Source organism: Coregonus lavaretus, assembly GCF_964263955.1.
Source record: "Coregonus lavaretus genome assembly, chromosome: 25".
NCBI lineage: Eukaryota > Metazoa > Chordata > Actinopteri > Salmoniformes > Salmonidae > Coregonus > Coregonus lavaretus.
This window is the reverse complement of record NC_140012.1, coordinates 4,960,778-4,986,722: the sequence shown is the minus strand read 5'-3', so window position 1 is coordinate 4,986,722 and position 25,945 is coordinate 4,960,778. Positions and strand designations below refer to the sequence as shown.

Here is a 25,945-nt window from a genome sequence, read left to right as displayed (position 1 = left end):
ATATTGACTGAACACCTCCCTCTGCAACTGGTTCCTGGACTTCCTGACAGGCCCCTCCCAGGTGGTAAGGGTAGGCAACAACACATATGCCACGCTGATCCTCAACACGGGGGCCCCTCAGGGATGCGTGCTTAGTCCCCTCACGTACTCCCTGTTCACCCACGCATGACTCCAACACCATCATTAAGTTTGCCAACGACACAAAGATGGTAGGCCTGATCACCGACAATGATGAGACAGCCTATAGGGAGGAGGTCAGAGACCTGGCAGTGTGGTGCCAGGACAACAACCTCTCCCTAACATGAGCAAAACAATGGAGCTGATCATGGACTACAGGAAAAGGAGGGCTGAGCACGCCCCCCACCATCCACATCGACAGGGCTGTAGTGGAGCGGGTCGAGAGCTTAAAGTTCCACATCACTAACAAACTATCATGGTCCAAACACACCAAGACAGTCGTGAAGAGGACACGACAACGCCTATTCCCCCTCAGGAGACTGAAAAGATTTGGCATGTGTCCTCAGATTGTCAAAAAGTTATACAGCTGCACCATCGAGAGCATCTTGACTGATTGTGTAAGTGCTTGGTATGGCAACTGCTCGGCATCCAACCGCAGAGGCACTACAGAGGGTAGTGGTCTCCTGAGTGGCGCAGTGGTCTAAGGCGCCGCATCGCAGTGCTAACTGTGCCACTAGAGATCCTGGTTCGAATCCAGGCTCTGTCGAAGCCAGCCGCGACCGGGAGACTCATGGGCGGCGCACAATTGGCCCAGCGTCGTCCAGGGTAGGGGAGGGAATGGCCGGCAGGGATGTAGCTCAGTTGATAGAGCATGGCGTTTGCAACGCCAGGGTTGTGGGTTCGATTCCCACGGGGGGGCCAGTATAAAAAAATATATATTTGTATTCACTAACTGTAAGTTGCTCTGGATAAGAGCGTCTGCAAAATGACTAAAATGTAATGTAAATGTAGTGCGTACGGCCCAGTACATCACTGGGGCCAAGCTTCCTGCCATCCAGGACCTCTATACCAGGTGGTGTCAGAAGAAGGCCCTAAACATTGTCAAAGACTCCAGCCACCCAAGCCATAGACTGTTCTCTCTGCGACTGCATGGCAAGGGGTACCGGAGCACCAAGTCTAGGATCAAAAGGCTCCTTAACAGCTTCTACCCCCTAGCCATAAGACTGCTAAACAGTTAATCAAATGGCCACCCGGACTATTTACATTGACCCCCTTTTTTACGCTGCTGCTACTCGCCGTTTATTATCTATGCATAGTCACTTTACCCCTACCTACATGTACAAATTACCTCAACTAACCCTGCACATTGACTCGGTAACAGTAGCCCTGTATATAGCCTCATTATTGTTATTTATAGTGTTACTTTTTTTAAACTTTAGTTTATTTATTTTTGTAGCAAATATTTTCTACCTTCATTTTTTAAAATCTCTGCATTGATGGTTAAGGGCTTGTAAGTAAGCATTTCACGGTAAGGTCTACACCTTTTGTATTCGGTGAATGTGACAAATAACATTTTATTTTATTTGATGATTTGGAAAAAGTTGCCAAAAAAGCTTGTGCTTTGTTCCTTGCCTCAGGCTGCACACATTGTTCTCTCATCAAGTGATAATATTCTCACCCATCAGACGATTCTCAATTGAATCTTGTCTTTACTAATATGTGAAATGAGTTTATATTTAGAATGGGCCATTATCAAATGGGCAGGAACAGAGGCAGTGGAAAAAATACATGTAATCTGTATGTACTCAAATAGCAAATCTTTCCCGCGGTTCCATTTTCAATCATGCTGGGTAGGCTACTCAAGTTTTACAGAGGAGCAATATGTTTAATATTAGCCACTGAGAACTAAATATAGGCTAGTAGCAGTAGAAAGCTGGGATCCTGCTCTTTTTAATGGCAACCATCATATACTGTAGCTAAAGGTAACGTGTCAGCCTATTAATTATAAAAATATAAAAAATGCCCTTTTACTAGGCTATTCAAAATCAAATACAAATTCACTATGATTGTAGGCTAACTATACTCTGTAAGCCGCCCTGCACAATCAATGAACCAACAGCATCGCCTAGGCAAGGGTTTTGCCCGCGGGTGATTTAATTTTGCCCTCAAGTTTTCTGAGCAATTTATTTTAACAAAGTTGATATTTTATTAAATTGTTGTACATAAAATATAGGGAAAACACCAGCAAATCAGCTCCAAGTGATTATAATTTTGGAATTATTTTCCAAAGAATTCCCACGCATCACTTAGAGATATATGTGAGCGTATGCAAATGTAAGCAAGATTTTAAATGATTATGTTTTTGTCAAATATTATCTCTGTTTGGGCTTCTTGCAGTCAATTTGCAGTCTACAAATTATTTGTAATTATGTTCTGGCCCCTTGACCATTCGCTCAAGAAAAAAATCGGCCCGCAGCTGAAATTGAGTTGATGATCCCTGGCCTAGGCCTATACGTTCTCTCCCAGACTCATGGATATAATGTTTGGAGAGTAGCATAAGGTAACCAGTCCATACAGTATCCATAATAATACAGTCCACACTCAAAGGTGATTACTAGAATTTGTTTAATTTTGTAGTAGCCTGTAGGCTAGACCAATTACAGTTAGGGAAAAAGGTATTTGATCCCCTGCTGATTTTGTACGTTTGCCCACTGACAAAGAAATGATCAGTCTATAATTTTAATGGTAGGTTTATTTGAACAGTGAGAGACAGAATAACAAAAAAAAAAATCCAGAAAAACGCATGTCAAAAATGTTATAAATTGATTTGCATTTTAATGAGGGAAATAAGTATTTGACCCCCTCTCAATCAGAAAGATTTCTGGCTCCCAGGTGTATTTTATACAGGTAACGAGCTGAGATTAGGAGCACACTCTTAAAGGGCTCCTAATCTCATCTAGTTACCTGTATAAAAGACAACTGTCCACAGAAGCAATCAATCATTCAGATTACAAACTCTCCACCATGGCCAAGACCAAAGAGCTCTCCAAGGATGTCAGGGACAAGATTGTAGACCTACAAAAGGCTGGAATGGGCTACAAGACCATCACCAAGCAGCTTGGTGAGAAGGTGACAACAGTTGGTGCGATTATTCGCAAATGGAAGAAACACAAAAGAACTGTCAATCTCCCTCGGCCTAGGGCTCCATGCAAGAACTCACCTCGTGGAGTTGCAATGATCATGAGAACGGTGAGGAATCAGCCCAGAACTACACAGGAGGATCTTGTCAATGATCTCAAGGCAGCTGGGACCATAGTCACCAAGAAAACAATTGGTAACACACTACGCCGTGAAGGACTGAAATCCTGCAGCGCCCGCAAGGTCCCCCTGCTCAAGAAAGCACATATACAGGGCCGTCTGAAATGTGCCAATGAACATCTGATTGATTCAGAGGAGAACTGGGTGAAAGTGTTGCGGTCAGATGAGACCAAAATCGAGCTCTTTGGCATCAACTCAACTCGCCGTGTTTGGAGGAGGAGGAATGCTGCCTATGACCCCAAGAACACCATCCCCACCGTCAAACATGGAGGTGGAAACATTATGCTTTGGGGGTGTTTTTCTGCTAAGGGGACAGGACAACTTCACCGCATCAAAGGGACGATGGACGGGGCCATGTACCGTCAAATCTTGGGTGAGAACTTCCTTCCCTCAACCAGGGCATTGAAAATGGGTCGTGGATGGGTTGTCCAGCATGACAATGACCCAAAACACACGGCCAAGGCAACAAAGGAGTGGCTCAAGAAGAAGCACATTAAGGTCCTGGAGTGGCCTAGCCAGTCTCCAGACCTTAATCCCATAGAAAATCTGTGGAGGGAGCTGAAGGTTCGAGTTGCCAAACGTCAGCCTCGAAACCTTAATAACTTGGAGAAGATCTGCAAAGAGGAGTGGGACAAAATCCCTCCCTCACTGTATGTACCAAAAACATCTTAAATCTGTTAATTTATTAATGTTTTTCTACCATGCGGAATATGCGGTAGGCTATTAGGCTATAACGTATAACTGCACAATCATTATTTTAATTCAGGCTTTTTGGGGGGGCTTGGGCTCATATATAGGCCTATATGTATGCATAAACTCTAATATGCATATAGTGTTCTACATGTGACATCTTAAATTCTTTGAATTAATCATGACCTGTTCATTTTGTTGTGTTTCGCTTTGAAACAAGATCCACAACAACCATGTTTTCCACTCAATTTCAACCTGTTGTGGAACTTCTTTCTTCAAATTGATCGATCACAGTGAGGTCAAAACAAAACTCACTATGAGTTTCAAACGCATGATATTGTTTTGATACGTGTTTTATGTGATATTTGATTGCATTTGCATTGATGTCAGAGTGATTAAAGGGATAATAGAGCGCTGACTACCAGGCCATTAGCAACCTGACAGTCATTAGCAAGTTGGGTACTACTAACGCATCAGCAGGGATGTAGCTCAGTTGATAGAGCATGGCGTTTGCAACGCCAGGGTTGTGGGTTCGATTCCCACGGGGGGGCCAGTATAAAAAAATATATATATGTATTCACTAACTGTAAGTTGCTCTGGATAAGAGCGTCTGCAAAATGACTAAAATGTAATGTAAATGTAGTGCGTACGGCCCAGTACATCACTGGGGCAAAGCTTCCTGCCATCCAGGACCTCTATACCAGGTGGTGTCAGAAGAAGGCCCTAAACATTGTCAAAGACTCCAGCCACCCAAGCCATAGACTGTTCTCTCTGCGACTGCATGGCAAGGGGTACCGGAGCACCAAGTCTAGGATCAAAAGGCTCCTTAACAGCTTCTACCCCCTAGCCATAAGACTGCTAAACAGTTAATCAAATGGCCACCCGGACTATTTACATTGACCCCCTTTTTTACGCTGCTGCTACTCGCCGTTTATTATCTATGCATAGTCACTTTACCCCTACCTACATGTACAAATTACCTCAACTAACCCTGCACATTGACTCGGTAACAGTAGCCCCTGTATATAGCCTCATTATTGTTATTTATAGTGTTACTTTTTTAAAACTTTAGTTTATTAATTTTTGTAGCAAATATTTTCTACCTTCATTTTTTAAAATCTCTGCATTGATGGTTAAGGGCTTGTAAGTAAGCATTTCACGGTAAGGTCTACACCTTTTGTATTCGGTGAATGTGACAAATAACATTTTATTTTATTTGATGATTTGGAAAAAGTTGCCAAAAAAGCTTGTGCTTTGTTCCTTGCCTCAGGCTGCACACATTGTTCTCTCATCAAGTGATAATATTCTCACCCATCAGACGATTCTCAATTGAATCTTGTCTTTACTAATATGTGAAATGAGTTTATATTTAGAATGGGCCATTATCAAATGGGCAGGAACAGAGGCAGTGAAAAAAATACATGTAATCTGTATGTACTCAAATAGCAAATCTTTCCCGCGGTTCCATTTTCAATCATGCTGGGTAGGCTACTCAAGTTTTACAGAGGAGCAATATGTTTAATATTAGCCACTGAGAACTAAATATAGGCTAGTAGCAGTAGAAAGCTGGGATCATGCTCTTTTTAATGGCAACCATCATATACTGTAGCTAAAGGTAACGTGTCAGCCTATTAATTATAAAAATATAAAAAATGCCCTTTTACTAGGCTATTCAAAATCAAATACAAATTCACTATGATTGTAGGCTAACTATACTCTGTAAGCCGCCCTGCACAATCAATGAACCAACAGCATCGCCTAGGCAAGAGTTTTGCCCGCGGGTGATTTAATTTTGCCCTCAAGTTTTCTGAGCAATTTATTTTAACAAAGTTGATATTTTATTAAATTGTTGTACATAAAATATAGGGAAAACACCAGCAAATCAGCTCCAAGTGATTATATTTTTGGAATTATTTTCCAAAGAATTCCCACGCATCACTTAGAGATATATGTGAGCGTATGCAAATGTAAGCAAGGTTTTAAATGATTATGTTTTTGTCAAATATTATCTCTGTTTGGGCTTCTTGCAGTCAATTTGCAGTCTACAAATTATTTGTAATTATGTTCTGGCCCCTTGACCATTCGCTCAAGAAAAAAATTGGCCCGCAGCTGAAATTGAGTTGATGATCCCTGGCCTAGGCCTATACGTTCTCTCCCAGACTCATGGATATAATGTTTGGAGAGTAGCATAAGGTAACCAGTCCATCCAGTATCCATAATAATACAGTCCACACTCAAAGGTGATTACTAGAATGTGTTTAATTTTGTAGTAGCCTGTAGGCTAGACCAATTACAGTGAGGGAAAAAAGTATTTGATCCCCTGCTGATTTTGTACGTTTGCCCACTGACAAAGAAATGATCAGTCTATAATTTTAATGGTAGGTTTATTTGAACAGCGAGAGACAGAATAACAACAAAAAATTCCAGAAAAAACACATGTCAAAAATGTTATAAATTGATTTGCATTTTAATGAGGGAAATAAGTATTTGACCCCCTCTCAATCAGAAAGATTTCTGGCTCCCAGGTGTATTTTATACAGGTAACGAGCTGAGATTAGGAGCACACTCTTAAAGGGCTCCTAATCTCATCTAGTTACCTGTATAAAAGACAACTGTCCACAGAAGCAATCAATCATTCAGATTACAAACTCTCCACCATGGCCAAGACCAAAGAGCTCTCCAAGGATGTCAGGGACAAGATTGTAGACCTACACAAGGCTGGAATGGGCTACAAGACCATCACCAAGCAGCTTGGTGAGAAGGTGACAACAGTTGGTGCGATTATTCGCAAATGGAAGAAACACAAAAGAACTGTCAATCTCCCTCGGCCTAGGGCTCCATGCAAGAACTCACCTCGTGGAGTTGCAATGATCATGAGAACGGTGAGGAATCAGCCCAGAACTACACAGGAGGATCTTGTCAATGATCTCAAGGCAGCTGGGACCATAGTCACCAAGAAAACAATTGGTAACACACTACGCCGTGAAGGACTGAAATCCTGCAGCGCCCGCAAGGTCCCCCTGCTCAAGAAAGCACATATACAGGGCCGTCTGAAATGTGCCAATGAACATCTGATTGATTCAGAGGAGAACTGGGTGAAAGTGTTGCGGTCAGATGAGACCAAAATCGAGCTCTTTGGCATCAACTCAACTCGCCGTGTTTGGAGGAGGAGGAATGCTGCCTATGACCCCAAGAACACCATCCCCACCGTCAAACATGGAGGTGGAAACATTATGCTTTGGGGGTGTTTTTCTGCTAAGGGGACAGGACAACTTCACCGCATCAAAGGGACGATGGACGGGGCCATGTACCGTCAAATCTTGGGTGAGAACTTCCTTCCCTCAACCAGGGCATTGAAAATGGGTCGTGGATGGGTTGTCCAGCATGACAATGACCCGAAACACACGGCCAAGGCAACAAAGGAGTGGCTCAAGAAGAAGCACATTAAGGTCCTGGAGTGGCCTAGCCAGTCTCCAGACCTTAATCCCATAGAAAATCTGTGGAGGGAGCTGAAGGTTCGAGTTGCCAAACGTCAGCCTCGAAACCTTAATAACTTGGAGAAGATCTGCAAAGAGGAGTGGGACAAAATCCCTCCCTCACTGTATGTACCAAAAACATCTTAAATCTGTTAATTTATTAATGTTTTTCTCCCATGCGGAATATGCGGTAGGCTATTAGGCTATAACGTATAACTGCACAATCATTATTTTAATTCAGGCTTTTTGGGGGGGCTTGGGCTCATATATAGGCCTATATGTATGCATAAACTCTAATATGCATATAGTGTTCTACATTGTCACGATCGTCTGATGAATGAACGGACCAAAGCGCAGCGCGTTGAGTGAACATGATAACTTTAATAAAGTAAAGCACGTAAATACAAAACAAACGACGATTCGTGAAGTCCTCTGCTAAACTGACAGAAACGGAACAATAACCCACAATGCCCACAAGAACACATACAGAATAAATATGGCTCCCAATCAGAGATAACGAGCCGACAGCTGACACTCGTTACCTCCGATTGGGAGTCATATGACTAATCAACATAATTACAACACTTTGACACCCAACATAGAACCAAACCACATAGACTGCACACACCCTGGCTCAACATAATGAGTCCCAGAACCAGGGTGTGACAGTACCCCCCCCTAAAGGCGCGGACTGCGACCGCGCCTCAAAACCCCCAAACAGGGGAGGGCTGGGCGGGCATACCTCCTCGGTGGCGGTTCTGGCTCCGGCCTAGACCACCACCCCACCATAGTCACTACCCGCTTACGTAGGTTCCTCCAAATGACCCCCACCGGTTTAAGGGGCAGCACCGGACTAAGAGGCAGCACCGGACTAAGGGGCAGCACCTGACTCAATGGCGGATCCTGGCTGGCTGGCTCTGGCGGATCCTGGCTGGACGGCTCTGGCGGATCCTGGCTGAACGGCTCATGGCTGGCTGAAGGATCTGGCTGCTCATGGCTGGCCGACGGATCTGGCTGCTCATGGCTGGCCGACGGATCTGGCTGCTCATGGCTGGCCGACGGATCTGGCTGCTCATGGCTGGCCGACGGATCTGGCTGCTCATGGCTGGCTGACGGATCTGGCTGCTCATGGCTGGCTGACGGATCTGGCTGCTCACGTCTGGCCGAAGGCTCTGGCTGATCCTGTCTGGCGGAAGGCTCTGGCTGATCCGGTCTGGCGGAAGGCTCTGGCTGATCCGGTCTGGCGGAAGGCTCTGGCTGCTCCTGTCTGGCGGAAGGCCCTGGCCGATCCCGTCTGGCGGAAGGCTCTGGCTGATCCTGTCTGGCGGAAGGCTCTGGCTGATCCTGTCTGGCGGAAGGCTCTGGCTGATCCTGTCTGGCGGAAGGCTCTGGCTGATCCTGTCTGGCGGAAGGCTCTGGCTGATCCTGTCTGGCGGAGAGCTCTAGCGGCTCCGGTCTGGCGGACGGCTCTGAAGGCTCATGGCAGACGGGCGGCTTTGCAGGCTCAGTACAGACGGGCAGTTCAGACGGCGTTGGGCAGACGGACAGTTCAGACGGCGTTGGGCAGACGGGCAGTTCAGACGGCGTTGGGCAGACGGACAGTTCAGGCCCCGTTGGGCAGACGGCAGACTCTGGCCGTCTGAGGCGCACCGTAGGCCTGGTGCGTGGTGCCGGAACTGGAGGTACCGGGCTGAGGACACGCATCTCAGGGCTAGTGCGGGGAGAAGTAACAGGGCATGCTTGGCCCTGGGGACGCACCGTAGGCCTGATGCGTGGTGCCGGAACTGGAGGTACCGGGCTGAGGACACGCATCTCATGGCTAGTGCGGGAAGCAGCAACAGGGCATGCTTGGCCCTGGGGACGCACATAAGGCCTAGTGCGGAGAGCAGGAACAGGCCGGGCTGGGCTGGCAACGCGCACCGTATCCCTGGTGCGAGAGGCCGGAACAGGCCGGGCCGGGCTGGCGAAGCGCACCGTATCCCTGGTGCGTGGAGTAGGAACAGGCCGGGCTGGGCTGGCGACGCGCACCGTATCCCTGGTGCGAGTGGCCGGAACAGGCCGGGCCGGGCTGGCGAAGCGCACCGTATCCCTGGTGCGAGTGGCCGGAACAGGCCGGGTCGGGCTGGCGTAGCACACCGTGGACCTGGTGCTTGGAGTAGGAATAGGCCGGTCCGTACCGGGAACACACACCACTGGCCTCAACCGAGGATCAGGAACGGGCCGGACCGGACTGGCAACACACATCAGTCCTTCACGCCGTGCCACAAACACTTCCCTCCCTCTACTCGCCAATGGCTCCCGTACTCCGTTCGCCTTCTCTCCTTTTCTCCCTGTGGCAGCCTCCTGCTGCCCAGCCGCCCAAGCCATGTGCCCCCCCCAAAAAACTTTTTGGGGTTGCCTCCCGTCCTTCCGACGATGGCCCTGCCGATGCCGTTGCTCCTCTCCTGCCAGGTTCTCCCCCTTCATCGCCCTCCGGTACCGGACGGCCTCCTCCTGGATAATATGTCCCCAGCCGAGGAGGACATCCACCCACGTTCTCTCCTGACCCGGCGCCTCCTCCCATGTCCAGACCCCTTGCTCCTGGACGCGCTGCTTGGTCTTTCCTTGGTGGGTTATTCTGTCACGATCGTCTGATGAATGAACGGACCAAAGCGCAGCGCGTTGAGTGAACATGATAACTTTAATAAAGTAAAGCACGTAAATACAAAACAAACGACGATTCGTGAAGTCCTCTGCTAAACTGACAGAAACGGAACAATAACCCACAATGCCCACAAGAACACATACAGAATAAATATGGCTCCCAATCAGAGATAACGAGCCGACAGCTGACACTCGTTACCTCCGATTGGGAGTCATATGACTAATCAACATAATTACAACACTTTGACACCCAACATAGAACCAAACCACATAGACTGCACACACCCTGGCTCAACATAATGAGTCCCAGAACCAGGGTGTGACATACATGTGACATCTTAAATTCTTTGAATTAATCATGACCTGTTCATTTTGTTGTGTTTCGCTTTGAAACAAGATCCACAACAACCATGTTTTCCACTCAATTTCAACCTGTTGTGGAACTTCTTTCTTCAAATTGATCGATCACAGTGAGGTCAAAACAAAACTCACTATGAGTTTCAAACGCTTGATATTGTTTTGATACGTGTTTTATGTGATATTTGATTGCATTTGCATTGATGTCAGAGTGATTAAAGGGATAATAGAGCGCTGACTACCAGGCCATTAGCAACCTGACAGTCATTAGCAAGTTGGGTACTACTAACGCATCAGCAGGGATGTAGCTCAGTTGATAGAGCATGGCGTTTGCAACGCCAGGGTTGTGGGTTCGATTCCCACGGGGGGGCCAGTATAAAAAAATATATATATGTATTCATTAACTGTAAGTTGCTCTGGATAAGAGCGTCTGCAAAATGACTAAAATGTAATGTAAATGTAGTGCGTACGGCCCAGTACATCACTGGGGCCAAGCTTCCTGCCATCCAGGACCTCTATACCAGGTGGTGTCAGAAGAAGGCCCTAAACATTGTCAAAGACTCCAGCCACCCAAGCCATAGACTGTTCTCTCTGCGACTGCATGGCAAGGGGTACCGGAGCACCAAGTCTAGGATCAAAAGGCTCCTTAACAGCTTCTACCCCCTAGCCATAAGACTGCTAAACAGTTAATCAAATGGCCACCCGGACTATTTACATTGACCCCCTTTTTTACGCTGCTGCTACTCGCCGTTTATTATCTATGCATAGTCACTTTACCCCTACCTACATGTACAAATTACCTCAACTAACCCTGCACATTGACTCGGTAACAGTAGCCCCTGTATATAGCCTCATTATTGTTATTTATAGTGTTACTTTTTTAAAACTTTAGTTTATTAATTTTTGTAGCAAATATTTTCTACCTTCATTTTTTAAAATCTCTGCATTGATGTTTAAGGGCTTGTAAGTAAGCATTTCACGGTAAGGTCTACACCTTTTGTATTCGGTGAATGTGACAAATAACATTTTATTTTATTTGATGATTTGGAAAAAGTTGCCAAAAAAGCTTGTGCTTTGTTCCTTGCCTCAGGCTGCACACATTGTTCTCTCATCAAGTGATAATATTCTCACCCATCAGACGATTCTCAATTGAATCTTGTCTTTACTAATATGTGAAATGAGTTTATATTTAGAATGGGCCATTATCAAATGGGCAGGAACAGAGGCAGTGAAAAAAATACATGTAATCTGTATGTACTCAAATAGCAAATCTTTCCCGCGGTTCCATTTTCAATCATGCTGGGTAGGCTACTCAAGTTTTACAGAGGAGCAATATGTTTAATATTAGCCACTGAGAACTAAATATAGGCTAGTAGCAGTAGAAAGCTGGGATCATGCTCTTTTTAATGGCAACCATCATATACTGTAGCTAAAGGTAACGTGTCAGCCTATTAATTATAAAAATATAAAAAATGCCCTTTTACTAGGCTATTCAAAATCAAATACAAATTCACTATGATTGTAGGCTAACTATACTCTGTAAGCCGCCCTGCACAATCAATGAACCAACAGCATCGCCTAGGCAAGGGTTTTGCCCGCGAGTGATTTAATTTTGCCCTCAAGTTTTCTGAGCAATTTATTTTAACAAAGTTGATATTTTATTAAATTGTTGTACATAAAATATAGGGAAAACACCAGCAAATCAGCTCCAAGTGATTATATTTTTGGAATTATTTTCCAAAGAATTCCCACGCATCACTTAGAGATATATGTGAGCGTATGCAAATGTAAGCAAGGTTTTAAATGATTATGTTTTTGTCAAATATTATCTCTGTTTGGGCTTCTTGCAGTCAATTTGCCGTCTACAAATTATTTGTAATTATGTTCTGGCCCCTTGACCATTCGCTCAAGAAAAAAAGTGGCCCGCAGCTGAAATTGAGTTGATGATCCCTGGCCTAGGCCTATACGTTCTCTCCCAGACTCATGGATATAATGTTTGGAGAGTAGCATAAGGTAACCAGTCCATACAGTATCCATAATAATACAGTCCACACTCAAAGGTGATTACTAGAATTTGTTTAATTTTGTAGTAGCCTGTAGGCTAGACCAATTACAGTGAGGGAAAAAAGTATTTGATCCCCTGCTGATTTTGTACGTTTGCCCACTAACAAAGAAATGATCAGTCTATAATTTTAATGGTAGGTTTATTTGAACAGCGAGAGACAGAACAACAAAAAATTCCAGAAAAAACACATGTCAAAAATGTTATAAATTGATTTGCATTTTAATGAGGGAAATAAGTATTTGACCCCCTCTCAATCAGAAAGATTTCTGGCTCCCAGGTGTATTTTATACAGGTAACGAGCTGAGATTAGGAGCACACTCTTAAAGGGCTCCTAATCTCATCTAGTTACCTGTATAAAAGACAACTGTCCACAGAAGCAATCAATCATTCAGATTACAAACTCTCCACCATGGCCAAGACCAAAGAGCTCTCCAAGGATGTCAGGGACAAGATTGTAGACCTACACAAGGCTGGAATGGGCTACAAGACCATCACCAAGCAGCTTGGTGAGAAGGTGACAACAGTTGGTGCGATTATTCGCAAATGGAAGAAACACAAAAGAACTGTCAATCTCCCTCGGCCTAGGGCTCCATGCAAGAACTCACCTCGTGGAGTTGCAATGATCATGAGAACGGTGAGGAATCAGCCCAGAACTACACAGGAGGATCTTGTCAATGATCTCAAGGCAGCTGGGACCATAGTCACCAAGAAAACAATTGGTAACACACTACGCCGTGAAGGACTGAAATCCTGCAGCGCCCGCAAGGTCCCCCTGCTCAAGAAAGCACATATACAGGGCCGTCTGAAATGTGCCAATGAACATCTGATTGATTCAGAGGAGAACTGGGTGAAAGTGTTGCGGTCAGATGAGACCAAAATCGAGCTCTTTGGCATCAACTCAACTCGCCGTGTTTGGAGGAGGAGGAATGCTGCCTATGACCCCAAGAACACCATCCCCACCGTCAAACATGGAGGTGGAAACATTATGCTTTGGGGGTGTTTTTCTGCTAAGGGGACAGGACAACTTCACCGCATCAAAGGGACGATGGACGGGGCCATGTACCGTCAAATCTTGGGTGAGAACTTCCTTCCCTCAACCAGGGCATTGAAAATGGGTCGTGGATGGGTTGTCCAGCATGACAACGACCCAAAACACACGGCCAAGGCAACAAAGGAGTGGCTCAAGAAGAAGCACATTAAGGTCCTGGAGTGGCCTAGCCAGTCTCCAGACCTTAATCCCATAGAAAATCTGTGGAGGGAGCTGAAGGTTCGAGTTGCCAAACGTCAGCCTCGAAACCTTAATAACTTGGAGAAGATCTGCAAAGAGGAGTGGGACAAAATCCCTCCCTCACTGTATGTACCAAAAACATCTTAAATCTGTTAATTTATTAATGTTTTTCTCCCATGCGGAATATGCGGTAGGCTATTAGGCTATAACGTATAACTGCACAATCATTATTTTAATTCAGGCTTTTTGGGGGGGCTTGGGCTCATATATAGGCCTATATGTATGCATAAACTCTAATATGCATATAGTGTTCTACATGTGACATCTTAAATTCTTTGAATTAATCATGACCTGTTCATTTTGTTGTGTTTCGCTTTGAAACAAGATCCACAACAACCATGTTTTCCACTCAATTTCAACCTGTTGTGGAACTTCTTTCTTCAAATTGATCGATCACAGTGAGGTCAAAACAAAACTCACTATGAGTTTCAAACGCATGATATTGTTTTGATACGTGTTTTATGTGATTTTTGATTGCATTTGCATTGATGTCAGAGTGATTAAAGGGATAATAGAGTGCTGACTACCAGGCCATTAGCAACCTGACAGTCATTAGCAAGTTGGGTACTACTAACGCATCAGCGCTATTGATGTACAGAGCACATAGGAGGAAATTACCGTGACTCAATGGTCACTTGGAATTTGACTGCGGTCATGACTCATGACTGCCGGTGTGGCGGTAATATGGTCACTGCAACAGTCCTAACTGAGTGTATACTGTACATCATGTGTTGAGATGAAACTAGTCCCCCCTGAAACAGGTTCTAACATTGACACATCAGGGAGACAGCTCTCAATCTGTTGTGTTGTCATAAGCTTCAGTTTAATAGGGTTATAGCAGAGCTGGGCTCCATTCCATTTCATCTTCAACAATGCAGGTGTCATGTAGTGACAATGGGCACCACAGCCGCCTAATACCGTCTATGAGTCTTCAACTGTAACAACTCTCGCCGCTACTGATGACACACGTCACTTCAATGTCACTCCAATTCACACTATCCACGCCAGGGCTCAGTCATTGATTTATTGAATTATTAGGGAAATGTTATTCTGCTTGTTAGCCCGAAAATATCAATATATTTTATTGGCCTATTCTAGGCCGCGTCCAAGTGAAATAAAATAATCATCCTCAGCCATGTTGAGAAACCAATGTACATCTAGAGATTTCAGACATTGGTTTGGAAGGAGAGATAGATGGCCTGCATCCCAAATGGCACTCTATTCCCTACATAGTGCACTACTTTTGACCAGAGGCATTTGGGCCCTGGTCAAAAGTAGTGCACTATATAGGGAATAGGGTGCCATTTGGGACGCATCCATGGAAAACAAGCCTTTCTTTGAGGAAGGTTTAATTAGATATGTTCATAGCTTGGCCCTGGTCTTTATGCTTGGAGCATTGACAGCCTTTTTGTTTGGCTAATGAAACACTTTAGGATATGTTCCTGGATCGAACAAGAGAGGGGATTGCCATCATAATAAGAATAATCGATGTGTGTGTGTGTGCGTACGTACGTGTGTATATGTGTACGCATGTGTGTTGTATCAGAGCTCAGTTTAGAGACATGAGATAGGGCTGAGATTGAAATAAAACAAAGCAACAGCTTTTCTTTCTTCAAACCCCCATCTCCATCTTGTTTTTCTGACTAACGTTGTAGGTAGAAGTTTCCTCTAAACGGTGTTGTCATAACCAAGGAATAATGTTGGTGTTCAACTGGTATTTCTACTCTGAGACCTTCATACCTCTACCAAGCTAAACAAAAGCACTAGCAACTCTGTTAATTCAACATTTGGTTTTGAATGGAAGCTAGTTGCATAAACCTTGACTTTCCAATTCCAATCGGTCTGAACTCTAGTCTCCAGTAACATGCTCCAACCTACAGCTCCAAGTGACGTCAAAGTGCAATGATGATGAGGGCAATTCTACAGTAACGGAATTGTGCTGAGACTTCACTTAAAACGTATGTCAAACAGAAAACTTTCCCCGATGACCTTGCTCTTTTATCACACCAAAATCTACAAGAAACAACTGACAGAGCTCAGTCCAATGGACAGCAAGTTGGCCTGATTGTCAACTGCAGCAAGACAAAGGTAATGCCCATCAACATCAACACAGCAAAAGCAGTCAAAATCAAGGAACAAGACCTGGAGTTAACCCGCAGTTTTACTTACCTTGGGAGCACCATATGCCATGATGGAGGCACCAGCAAAGACATCTGCTCCAGAATCAATAAAGCAAGAGCAACCTTTACGAAGTTAAATAAAGTCTGGAAATCTGAACAATATAGCACAAACACAAAACTCAAAATATACCAGAGCTGTGTACTGGCAACTCTCCTTTATGGTTTGGAATGCTGGAAAATGACAGAAGCACACCTGAAAAAACGATCTACCTTCCACACAACTTGTCTCTGGAGAATCATGTACATCTTCTGGCCAAACACAAAATCAAACACCAACCTACTTAGACAAACGAAGCAGGAAGCCATACTCAAGAGACGCTGCTGGAGCTGGATTGGACACATTGTATTTTACCTCCCTTTTCTCTACGACAACACTATATACAGAAAATAAGCCACTTACTTTGATAGGAACGCACACATGTCCAAAGTCCAATTTGTAAGGAAAACAACCATGAAGGCAATGCGGGTGCCAGCCAGAAAATGTGCTGGGAGAAAACGTTTGTGCAAGGCCTGTTCTGACAAGAGATGCGCAATGTCTTCATACTTGATCTGGGGAAACACTAGGGAAGTGCTTGGGCTCTCAGTAAAGCCTCAAACATTAATTGTCCGCAACAGTGATTGGCTACTTCTTATGTAAATTAACGAGGAGGTGGAACACACCTCAAATCAAACTGTTGTTAGAAAATAAAACTTGTTAGAAAATAATTTGAAATTGACAAGTTGAAACATAGCCTATAGAAAGTTAGCAGGCAGCGTGCCTTGGTTTGAGTAACTGTCTTGTTGCGTAACAATCACATTTTGGAACAATGAGAACATTCTGACATCACACGCACTAAAAAACTCACGCAGGGGCAATGGTTAGAGATATTTGGAACTCACACGTGAAAAGGTTAATAAGTGTGTTGAAGTGTAATGATATTGTATTTATAGTATAGTTAAGATATACTAGAAAAATACATATTGTATTTGAAGTATGTTATTTGAATTTTTTGTATATTTAAGTATACTTGTAATATATTAAAAATATACTTTTTTCCCCGCTTGGGATTCTAAACATTCACGTTTGCTTAGCTAGCTAGCTAAGTTAGCATAAATAGCTAGCTACAGAACGTCTGTGCAAATTATATTTTTGCTTTTATCTAAAGAATCGCCTGGGAATGAGTTTATGGTTGAACTTTCTGTAAGTTTTCCTTCAAATGTGTTGCTCAAAGCTGCGTGTATAGTGAATGTTTTAGCAGCACAAGAGAGAGACTGCTCTACATCTGCTGCTGCTAGCTGCCGACCGAGATGACAGAGCCAGAGATACATTTGAGGAGATAGGAAAACCCAGTTGAAATCGTATTAACACCCATTGTGTACGTTGTTCATGCGTCATCTATGGGCCGCATGGTGCATTCTGGGTACACACCAACAAGGAGTGCACTCCTTCAAGGAGTCAATGGGAGTTAATTGGGCGCTAGCTGAAAAACCCAACTTTAGCATGAATTACGTGAACAACAAGCACAACATTGCAAATCTTTGCCAAAATGTGAGATAATGAACTTGTTCTCTGTAATTAATTACTGCAGTGGGCTAATACAGGGTCACACAGAGTGTTTCTTGGTAGCCTTACACAAATCTACCTTGAAACAAAAGTATACACCTCACACACATGGTTATGGGCTTAAAAAAAAGATGACACCTGTACCATGTCAGACATAGAGTTGAAATGTATTACATTGAGTTTGCATCCCAATATTACACTTTATATACATCATAGAAGACTGAAATATAACAAAACCATTTGACATAGAAACACCGGATTCTCTGCCGGTTTTTTGAAATAATGTTGATTAATTATGAAATTATGAAAAATATTAATAACATTCCGCCCATGAGGCCACTAGAGGGTGATTTGGTCTTTTGAGTGCAGGAAAGGGCTACCTTGTTCTCAGGTTTCTCAAATCATACTCTGACTGTTAGAAGGGATTGTGTGAAGATTAGTTTAGCAACCACGTGATGCAGCCTGACAACATGAACGCGATTTGTCAACAGTATACTGGGTGGGGCGTTATACGTTTCCCCATTCATTGGCCACTGAGATTCCTATCTCCTCTAAGGTATCTCTGACAGAGCGTGTTGTGTGTTGTGCTCAAAAGGGTCAGTGTGAAAACAGACTTTTGGGTGAAAAAATGGGGTAAACATATTCTAAAGTTAACTGTAATTAAAGCGTTAACTTTGACAGCCTTATTCTGATACATTCTACTACGGCTTATTTGGTTGTCATCTAGAAAATGTATTCACATATGGGACTGTCCTGGGCATACAGTACAAGTCAATAACATCAAAGAGACTGAGACAAATTCACAACATCAGTTTGATTAAGTGGAGAATAGGTAGACTAGGGGTTCTATTTAATCCATTTCGCAGAAGTTTAGTGGTACAGCATGATTTAAATTGAAAGACAATGGTCCCTGCGTTAGCGGAGACTGCATTCACAGTAAACATTGCATATGTCGGCTCAATCGGAAATTACCTTTACATTTCTATAATGCAATCTGTAACGCTTCAACGATACAGATTGAATAGAACCCTAGGTCTAGAACATCCCTCGGCTCACACACGCATGCACGTACGCATGCACACACGCACGCACGCACACACACACAGTAAGGCCGGGTTCGAAGGTCCCTCCAAGGGGATTACATCATCACAGGGTGCTCACATTCTGGGTGATGTCATGAGGATGTCATGAGGAACAGCTGCAGGAGGGGTAGAGGGTCTGCATGTTGGAGGGAGGAGGGACTGCAGGAACCAAATAGCCCCGCTGGCAATGTGACCCTCTGTTGATAACATCCTACTACCGCCAAATGCAGGTACACACAAAACCACACACTTGTTCTCAACTCCCTACAACAGGAGTTTCCTAAAGGAGAAAACACTGTGCAAATGAAAGGTTAAAAGCAGCAGGTGCCCATCCTACCACCTCTGACCACAACATTGGCCGTCATTTTCTGTTTATATCTACATGTTGATTCGCCACCGTTAGCCGACAACAGCAGGTAATCGCTAACACACCGTGGCCACCCTCTGCTTTTAGCCGTTCATCTTTGCAGTGTGTTTTTTTTTTTTATCAGCCCTATCCCTCTCATTATAATCTCATCCTTACAAGACCTGTAGGCATTCCTTCAAGGGGTCAATGTTGGCCTATATATTGATAGTTGATTGAGTGGCTACAACGATCATTAAATTGCCATAAGCTTTATGAATATGGAGCATATGAATGATGTTATGGGGTCAGCCATGGTAGTTGGCACTTGGCAGGCACAAGCAGTGGCACTGATCTAATTTAGCAGTGTAACAGGGTGAACCCCCACCCAGCCTAATCTCCCATCAATTAGGTTGCCTTCTGACATTAGTCCCACACCCTCTCACATGATTCATACTGGAAAATATGCCTTTTGTTTGGGAAGGTCGATGGAGTCGTTGATGGAGTTTGGGAAATAGTGAATAGGAATGGGAAATGAGGGAAAAGACTGTGCCTATAGGGTTAGTATTCAATTTGATTCAATACAACTTATTTTATCCCTTCAGTACCTTCAGAATGTATTCACACCCCTTGACTTTTTCCACATTTTGTTGTGTTACTACGTGGGATTAAAATTTATTTAATTGTAAAAAATAAAAATAAAAAATGTCAACGATCTACACAAAATACTCTGTAATGTCAAAGTGGAAGAAATATTCAAACATTTGTGAAAAAAAATATATATATATATAAATAAAACATAAAACAAATATCTGTATCTTGATTAGATACAGTTGAAGTCGGAAGTTTACATACACCTTAGCCAAATACATTTAAACTCAGTTTTTCACAATTCCTGAAATTTAATCCTAGTCAAAATTCCCTGTTTTAGGTCAGTTAGGATCACCACTTTATTTTAAGAATGTGAAATGTCAGAATAATAGTAGAGAGAATGATTTATTTCATATTTTATTTCCTTCATCACATTCCCAGTGAGTCAGAAGTTTACATGCACTCAAATAGTATTTGATAGCATTGCCTTTAAATTGTTTAACTTGGGTCAAACATTTCGGGTAGCCTTCCACAAGCTTCCCACAATAAGTTCGGTGAATTTTGGCCCATTCCTCCTGGTTTGTAGGCCTCCTTGCTTTCAGACGCTACTTCAGTTCTGCCCACAAATGTTCTATAGGATGGAGGTCAGGGCTTTGTGATGGCCACTCCAATACCTTGACTTTGTTGTCCTTAAGCCATTTTGTCACAACTTTGGAAGTATGCTTGGGGTCATTGTCCATTTGGAAGACCCATTTGCGACCAAGCTTTAACTTCTTGACTGATGTCTGAGATGTTTCTTCAATATATCCACATTATTTTCCTTCCTCATGATGACATCTATTTTGTGAAGTGCACCAGTCCCTCCTGCAGCAAAGCACCCCCACATCATGATGCTGCCACCCCCGTGCTTCACGGTTGGGATGATGTTCTTCGGCTTGCAAGCAAACCCCTTTTTCCTCCAAACATAACGATGGTCATTATGGCGAAACAGTTCTATTTTTGTTTCATCAGACCAGAGGACATTTCTCCAAAAAGTAAGATCTTTGTCCCCATGCACATGCATAGTCTGGCTTTTTTATGGTGGTTTTGGAGCAGTGGCATCTTCCTTGCTGAGCGACCTTTCAGGTTGTGTCAATATAGGACTTGTTTTACTGTGGATATAGATACGTTTGTACCTGTTTCCTCCAGCATCTTCACAAGGTCCTTTGCTGTTGTTCTGGGATTGATTTGCACTTTTCGCACCAAAGTATGTTCATCTCTAGGAGACAGAACGCGTCTCCTTCCTGAGTGGTATGACGGCTATGTGGTCCCATGGTGTTTATACTTGCGTACTATTGTTTGTACAGATGAACGTGGTACCTTCAGGCGTTTGGAAATTTCTCCCAAGGATGAACCAGACTTTTGGAGGTCTACAATTTCTTTTCTGAGGTCTTGGCTGATTTATTTTGATTTTCCCATGATGTCAAGCAAAGAGGCACTGAGTTTGAAGGTAGGGCTTGAAATACATCCACAGGTACACCTCCAATTGGCTCACATGATGTCACTTAGCCTATCAGAAGCTTCTAAAGCCATGACATCATTTTCTGGAATTTTCCAAGCTGTTTAAAGGCACAGTCAACTTAGTGTATGTAAACTTCTGACCCACTGGAATTGTGATACAGTGAATTATAAGTGAAATAATCTGTCTGTAAACCATTGTTGGAAAAATTACGTGTCATGGACAAAGTAGATGTCCTAACCAACTTGCCAAAACTATAGTTTGTTAACAAAAAATGTGTGGAGTGGTTGAAAGACAAGTTTTAATGACTCCAACCTAAGTGTATGTAAACTTCCGACTTCAACTGTATGTAGTCAACCCCCTGAGTTATTACATCTTAGAATCACATTTGGCAGCAATTACAGCAGTGAGTCTTTCTGTTTTCCACACCTGTATTGTGCAACATTTGCCTATTATTATTTTCAAAATTTTTAAAACTCTGTCAAATTGGTTGTTGATCATTGCTAGACAACCATTTTCTGGTCTGGATTTTTAAGCAGTTGTATGTCAAAACTGTAACTTGGCCACTCATGAACATTCACTGTAGATTTGGCCTTGTGTTTTAGGTTATTGTCCTGCTGAAGGGTGAGTTCATCTCCCAGTGTCTGGTGAAAAGCAGACTGAACCAAGTTTTCCTCTAGGATTTTGCCAGTGCTTAGCTCCATACCATTTCTTTTTTGTCCTGAAAAACTCCCCAGTCCTTAACAATTACAAGCATACCCATAACATGATTGAGCCACCACTATGCTTTAAAATATGGAGAGTGGTACTCAGTAATGTTTTGCATTTGATTTGCCTTAAATATAACACTTTGTATTCAGGACAGAAGTTAATTGCTGTGCCACATTTTTTTGCAGTATCCTGTTGCAAACAGGATGCATGTTTTGGAATATTCAATTAGGTTAGTATTGTGGAGTAACTACAATGTTGTTGATCCATCCTGAGTTTTCTCATATCAAAACCATTGAACTCTGTAACTGTTTTAATTCACCATTGGCCTCATGGTGAAATCCCTGAGTGGTTTCCTTCCTCTCCGGCAACTGAGTTAGGAAGGATGCCTGTATCATTGTAGTGACTGGGTGTATTGATATACCATCCAAAGTGTAATTAATAACTTCACCATGCTCAAAGGGATATTTAATGTCTGCTTTTTTTCTATTTACCCATCTACAAATAGGTGCCCTTCTATGCGAGGCATTGGAAAACCTCCCTGGTCTTTGCCGTTGAATCTGTGTTTGAAATTCACTGTTTGACTGAGGGACCATACAGATAATTGTATGTGTGGGATGCAGACATGAGGTAGTCATTAAAAAAACATGTTAAACACTATTATTGCACACAGAGTGAGTCCATACAACTTATTATGTGACTTGTTAAGCAAGTTTTTACTCCTGAATTTATTTAGGCTTGCCATAACAAAGGGGTTGAATAATTATTGACTCAAGACATTTCAGCTTTGAATTTTTAATGAATTTGTAAAAAATTCTGAAAACATAATTACACTTTCACATGATGGGCTTTTGTGTGTAGGCCAGTGTAAAACAAAATCTTAATTTAATCAATTTTAAATTCAGGCTGTAACACAACAAAATGTGAAAAAGGTAATGGGGCACGAATACTCTGAAGGCACTGTATCAACATACTCCATATAGCTATACAATCCCCTTTACAGTACATACAGTAAGTATTCAGAACCCTTTTTCCACATTTTGTTACGTTAGCCTTATTCTAATATATATATATTTTTTTATGTCCTCAATCTACACATAATACCCCATAATGACAAAGCGAAAACAGGTTTTTAGAAATGTTTGCAAATGTATAAAAAATTAAAAACAGAAATACCTTATTTACATAAGTATTCAGACCCTTTGCTATGGCACTCAAAATTAAGCGCAGGAGCATCCTTTTTCCATTTATCATCCTTGAGATGTTTCTACAACTTGATTGAATTCCACCTGTGGTAAATTCTATTGATTGGACATGATTTGGAAAGGCACACACCTGTCTTTATAAGGTCCCACAGTTGAAAGTGCATTTCAGAGAAAAAACGAAGCCATGAGGTCGAAAGAATTGTCCATAGATCTCCGAGACAGGATTGCGTCGAGGCACAGATCTGGGGAAGGGTATCAACAATTTGTGCAGCGTTGAAGGTCCCCAAGAACACAGTGGCCTCCATCATTCTTAAATGGAAGAAGTTTGGAACCACCAATACTCTTCCTAGAGCTGGCTGCCCGGGCAAACTGAGCAATCGGGGGAGAAGGGCCTTGGTCAGGGAGGTGACCAAGAACTCGATGGTCACTCTGACAGAGCTCCAGGATTCTTCTGTGGAGATGAGAGAACCTTCCAGAAGGACAAATATTTCTGCAGCACTTCACCAATCAGGCCTTTATGGTAGAGTGGCCAGACGGAAGCCACTCCTCAGTAAAAGGCACATGACAGCCCGCTTGGAGTTTGCCAAAAGGCACCTGAAGGACTCTCAGACCATGAGAAACAAGATTCTCTGGTCTGATGAAACCAAGATTGAACTGTTTAGCCTGAATGCCAAGCATAACGTCTGGAGGAAACCTGGCACCATACCTACGGTGAAGCATGGTGATGGCAGCATTATGCTGTGGGGATGTTTTTCAGCGGCAGGGACTGGGAGACTAGTCAGGATCGAGGCAAAGACGAACGAAGCAAAGTACAGAGAGATCCTTGATGAAAACCTGCTCCAGAGCGCTCAGGACCTCAGACTGGGGTGAAGGTTCACCTTCCAACAGGACAACAACCCTAAGCACACAGCCAAGACAATGCAGGAGTGGCTTGGGGACAAGTCTCTGAATGTCCTTGAGTAGCCCAGCCAGAGCCCGGACTTGAACCCGATCGAACATCTCTGGAGAGACCTGAAAAAAGCTGTGCAGCGACGCTCCCCATCCAACTTGACAGAGCTTGAGAGGATCTGTATAGAAGAATGGGAGAAACTCCCCAAATACAGGTGTGCCAAACTTGTAACGTCATACCCAAGAAGACTTGAGGCTGTAATTGCTGCCAAAGGTGCTTCAACAAAGTACTGAGTAAAGGGTCTGAATACTTATGTAAATGTGATATTTCCGTTTTTTGCAAATAAAAAAAAATAAAAAAGATTTTGCTTTGTCATTCTGGGGTATTGTGTGTAGATTGATGAGGGGGGGAAAAATATTCATCCATTTTAGAATAAGGCTGTACCGTAACAAAATTTGGAAAAAGTCAAGTGGTCTGAATACTTTCCGAAGGCACTGTAAATACATAATTTGCAAGTATTGTATGTCCTTGTGACCCATTTGAAACACAAAATCTATTATAAATATCTCAGTGATTTTTTTATTTCTTTCAAGCTGAAGCATACCCAACACCAGTTTTTTATTATGACAAATATCTTGATCCAGTTTGATATTTTGTTCACGTACGTACTGTTTTTTCATATCAGATTGATCTCATGGGGAATGATGGATCTTGACAGAACATTCAAATAACTTTTAACATATCTTAGTGGAAACAGACTGCTTGTCTAGAATTCATGAATTACTTATACTTTGTTTCATGAAGCCTACAACATGATGAGTTTATGACAAGGTGTAATTGGATACTTTTGTATACATCAAGATGTTCAAGTGAGTCAGTTATCATCACTAAAGGGCCAGGAGTTTTTCCTGAATCCAGATCAGGTCACATTTGCAGGAGAAATACCTAGCCCTAATCGTGACTTTAGTAGGCTAAATGGTCACAGCTATTGTCTGTTATGTTAAAGAGGTCTATGGTCTATTGTTTTAAGTTGAAGAATACCATAGAGATTGTCAATGGGAAATAGTAGTAGTTGTAATAGGAATACAACATGACTCAATTAGAAATTGTATTTTATTGACTTTTTGTTACAAGATCACCAAACAATGGTGCCTGAGGCCCAGTCAGTACAACATACAGACTGATATCATTCTTAGGAGATGTTAATATCTGCTTTTTAGGCTTAGTACATGCTCTACTGATATTCTATCAATGATCAATCAAATAGGGATAAATACAGTGATCACTCAACATCTTCATGTATTAATAAATCTGAGTTATTTATTACAAAACTGAGAGTTGAAAAGGTATTTGTAATACTCAGATAAACTATTACATTTAGGTGTTAAGGCACTATCCCCCTGTGAGTCCAGCTCTTTGATGCCAAAATGCTGTTAAAGCACTGATTAATCCCCATGCTGTTACCACACTAATATTACCAGAGTTGAATCTCAATAAATGAACTTGGGCTGAATTGGAAGAAATATTACATTTCCTGTTTTTAAATTAAAACAGAGAGGGGGAGCAGAGACATTGCCAACCTAATATAAAGAGATGAAGACCTCTGGGTGAAACATTGTCACTCTTTCTTTTTCCCAACAGTGAGTGAGCGCTGCTTTCTCAGAAAGCTAGTACCTCAAGAGAATAACTATAACATTAGAGATTTATACGACATCTGTTGAGTACTTTTTTGATGAAGTATTGACTCCATGTGTGTTTGTGTGTTCCCTTACCCCAGGCCAGAGTCGAGCATCTCCAAATTCACTCACCGGCTGTCCCTGAAAGAGCGGCAGGCCAAACCTGAGAAGACTACGCTGGACAGACCTCTATCCTACAGGAGGCGCTCTCTCAGTCTGGACTGGTAAGGACCATATGATTACTGTACACCAAACATGGCTTGTGTTGGAGTACTTTGTTACTGTACACCAATCTCGATGAGAAAAATTTGGAATTTCAGTTTACTTCCTGAAATGACTGAATTGAAAAATAATTGAACACAACTCTGCTGCACACCAAACATGGCTTGTGTTGGAATACTTATTTTCACCCTGTCCTTGCCTCCGTGACTACTA

The 25,945-nt window shown here is 42.8% G+C and overlaps 1 protein-coding gene across 1 annotated transcript in view; it reads right to left on the bottom strand.

The window, feature by feature from the left end:
• The window catches only part of LOC311100337 (uncharacterized protein), a 38,348-nt gene extending 21,821 nt beyond the window's left edge, over positions 1 to 16,527 (bottom strand). The window contains exon 1 of the mRNA XM_084141222.1: positions 16,376 to 16,527. The gene's annotated coding sequence lies outside the window, so the exon portion shown is untranslated. The remainder of the gene's footprint in view (positions 1 to 16,375) is intronic.
• Between the last annotated feature and the right edge of the window lie 9,418 nt (positions 16,528 to 25,945).